The sequence below is a fragment of the Cyprinus carpio genome, chromosome A20 (assembly GCF_018340385.1).
Source record: "Cyprinus carpio isolate SPL01 chromosome A20, ASM1834038v1, whole genome shotgun sequence".
NCBI lineage: Eukaryota > Metazoa > Chordata > Actinopteri > Cypriniformes > Cyprinidae > Cyprinus > Cyprinus carpio.
In genome coordinates this window covers 9,310,612-9,314,770 of record NC_056591.1, presented here as the reverse complement: position 1 = coordinate 9,314,770, position 4,159 = coordinate 9,310,612, and the positions used below count along the sequence as shown (strand labels likewise).

At 36.4% G+C, this 4,159-nt stretch overlaps 1 pseudogene; it reads right to left on the bottom strand.

Moving 5' to 3' along the window:
- Positions 1-878: 878 nt before the first annotated feature.
- LOC122133938 lies at positions 879-3,735 on the bottom strand (annotated as a pseudogene).
- Between the last annotated feature and the right edge of the window lie 424 nt (positions 3,736-4,159).

The window sequence follows — 4,159 nt, the reverse complement described above, 5'->3', positions numbered from 1 at the left end:
CATTTTCTTTTACACTTTTATTCAAACTGGGACGGTGACTGAAACATGAAATTGCTGCTGGTTGTGAATGGGAACTGAAAAACATGAGGATCTTCTGCTTGTGTTTGGGGTCCACTTTACTGTACACCAGTATGAGATGCCAGCTGCTTTGACTGACATGTACAATCCCTGTTTCCAGATTTGTTTGTTTTTGTTTTTGTTGTTTGAACAAGTCACGTCCACGGCGTCTCGATCTGTAAATGATAATTAAAAGAGGATTTAGTTGACAAACATCCTTTGAGTCTGATCTCTTTAATTGGTCTGAAGGAGCGGGGATATAATCAATGGTTCCAAAATTAAACTGTTTCAAGCACCAATATGCAAGTACCACATGGTTTCAAGTCAAAGTGAATAAAACTGCCAGATACTTGCTGATGCGATAGGTGTTGTTATTAAAGATATGATAATCCCTTATTGTATCAGGCATATGAAGGCATTCTACTGTTGGGTTGTAATGCATTATATCTTTTCATAAATAAATGCATATGAATATAAGATTGTAAATATTTGTTGTCATGTGTTTTAATGCATATTACTTTAAAGTATGTAACAATTAATAGAGAAGTGTGTTTGTATTGTAAGTGCATGATGATCTATTATAACGTTCGTTACAATTATTCATGAGATAATACAATGCATAATTAATGCATTAAAACTACTATTAAAATGCATAATATTTTAAGTAAAGTGTTATCAATGATTATAAAACAGATTTTTAGAATACAAGAAAACTATTTATTACAAAAATGTGAAAAAAAAAATATTGTGTATTTTTTGTTTTTTATATATATATATAAATTTTTGCTTTTAATGTATTTTGAACATACATGCAGCTTTGGTCAGCATAAGAGACTTCATTCAAAAACATTTAAAAATCTTAATGTTGACAGGATACTGACTTTGTGAATTTTAGCAATCAATCTGGCATTGCAAGGTGTGGCAAATTCTTAATCTTGGACCTGGGATGAAAAGTAATTTCTCTGTGTAGATTGTCGATGTAGATCTGTTGTATGTGGTCACTCATGTGCTTTGACGACCACAGCTGTTGTGGTGTAAGAGAAGGGGCTCAGAAGAAGAGCCAGAGTGTAATGACGATGCCCCTCGGCATGAGCCTCAAACACCACCTGCAAAAAGACCATAGAACAACTGAGAAATACAAACCTGTGTCTTCTTTACATATGTGTATATATGTCAGTGCATGTGTGCTCAGTATGTGTTGTCCTTGAATGCTCTGTCCTCTTATCTAAAACTCTCCATTACTGTGTGTCTATAGAAAACAAGATATGGGTTCTTAAAATATTTACCTCCCCACAGTTAATATAGCTCTTGGTTCACATCCAAGACAATCATTCAGGGTTTTAATATACACAAATTTGCTATATTTAAGTCTAGTAGGTAGCTGTTATAAATAATAATAATCAAAGTAGTCTCAAGGTCAGGAGACTATGTGCAGTCCTGTGGTTTCGGAGCCTTGATACAACAATAACCCATCACTTGGCAACTATTAAATGCTCATTAATATATAGTTCCGTCAAAGCGCTACTTACATCGGCCAGCTGGTGGAAGGTGTACGACCCTCTGCCTTCCAGTAGGCTTTAGTGTCAAACTCCACCCGATACACGCCAGGAGTGAACTCCTGCTCGGTGATCAAGTTGTGCACCTCACCAGTCATATCTACTTTCCTGTGGTAGAGGAAGAGCTCATTAATGATAATAACACTGACAGGAAAGAGGAACCGTGAGGATGAGGCTAAAATGAAAATGCAGAATAGAGAACAGAGCTGATTGTCCTACACAGACAAAACCACAGTAATGGCAGCATTAAAACTGAAACAGATTTTTTTTTTTATACAAAATAAATAAAATGTATTACAGTCTGTTTCCTATAAATTAGTATATCTGAGCCAAATCTGTATTTCAGGACAAATCATACTCTCAATCCGTGTTTTTTATTTATTTATTTATTTATTTATTTTTTTTCATCATTTGATTCTTAATAATACTTAGAAAATCCTTCATGAACTGTTTTTTACATTATTGTCCCAAAGACCCTGTGTAACATGAATGAAGTGCAATGAACAAAGCATTGAACTGTAATATTTTATGAATCTCTGACTCAAAATGTCATTGCTGAGGTCAAATCGAGCCCAAACAGTATGAATATTAAAACTGAATTACTTGTAGCATTCACACTTAAAATCGTCCACTGGGATCTAATTAGGTGAGATGAAAAATCTGAAATATAATTAATTAATGTTTAATATAATTATATACTTGAATCAAAAGTCTATCTATAGAGTGTGACGGCTAATGTGATCTTACCCACTGGCAATCTTTTCCCATGTCCCACCTTGATCTTGGCGATAGACATCCAGAGCTATGTTTCCAGCGGGAGTCCCTTTCACAGCATCCAGGATCTTCACTGTCAAAGGGCAGTGAACATCGAACCCCCCGTGAATACCCTGGAACACAGTCAATGTGCATAGAAATGCTCCTTGTCCTGGAAATTGTGCTTGAAATTATTTTGTCTTAAACTCAATATCTTGTTGTATTCCTTATTAATAAGCAATTAGTATTACTGCTAAATAGAAGTAATGGAAGCAGCTGTATCAGCTCGGAGGCGTTTGTTGGGTCAGTGACCGCCTGGGCGTACAGCAGTGTATATGTGTCTTTTCCACGTATACACTAGTCAACATTGAAGTGGATCAAAACCTTTCATCAAAGTTGTCCTTAAGCATACAAACAAAATGCGTTCATGTTTTAGGACAACTTTGATGAGCTTTTTTGATCCACTTCAGATGTTGACTTCTGTAGCGTTTACTGCAGCACTTTGTAGTATGGCAGAGGGCAGATAACATTGCAACCCATATGTTGGTCTCAAACAACTGAAAGTACCTTGTCTCACCCCCAGAAGGGGCCAATTTAGGGGACATTTTAGCTTTCATATTCATTTTATAGATTTTGTGTCACTGCCAAGTTAAATATTAAAGGTTGCTGTAAGAGATTTCAGCGGTTCAATTCATAGCCTCTGTCCAAAATTCACCCCTCCAAAGGACCTGAACATGCAAAATCAAACAGAAAAAGCTAATCTGATAGGCTAGGTTTCTTATTCTTAAGAACCTAATCTGGATTTTTTGGCTGTATGCACAGTCTACGGCTGACAGGCGTGATCTCTCAGATAATGGGACGCTTTTCACCGTTTTCGTGATTCTCAGAAGCAGAAGTTGTCATAGTTGGGTAAACTTCTACAGTGCATTTCTATGACAAAAGAGTGAAGAAATATAGAGATCGGTCAAATTTGCCTTCCCTCAGCCATTCTATTTAAAATGCTCACACAGCAGCATTAACTAGTTTTCTGCATTTTAATGCTAAGGTAATACAACACAAAGTACATACATACATACACACATACATATATATATATATATATATATACATAGATACATACAGTTTACACAGTTAGAACTCTTCATGACATACAGAGAATGCATGCAATAGTACTTGCTCTTAGCATCAAACTGATTTCTTTAATGAATTTTTAAAAATATGTTAGTTCCTGTTATATAACTCTATTCTATACAAAAAGTAATTGAACTTACCACTGGTGCAGATCTACAGCAGGCAAACAGAGATACAAGAAGCACACAAATCACTGCTTTAGCCATGTTAGAGCACAACTGCATGAGTTAACACCAAAAATGCCCTTTAATACAGCTGCCGACCCTGTCATCAATGTGACTCGAAGGGATATCTGCGGGTTATGTTGACACAGTAAATAACAGGCAACAGTCAACTTCAGCCCGTTTGGTTTATCGAGTGGCAACAGATCAGGGCCTATTAGACCGTATATATAAACAGCCCTCTGTCCTGGAATTTGATGCATTTCAGAACGTTAAAACGCCCAAAGATCCTACCACTCTGTGTGAGATGGATTCAGTCGATGTGTTTACTGTTTTGAGGACAACTTAGTTGAGTTCCTAGTGAAAATTTATGGGCAGCACAAATTGAAGGGTCTGAGCTATATTGACATTCAAAGGAAAAGTTCAGTATCCCCTTGAGCGCCAGGTACGGTTTGTTTTCCAATATATGTAGGTGCTAGGTATGATAAAGGCAAGCAAATC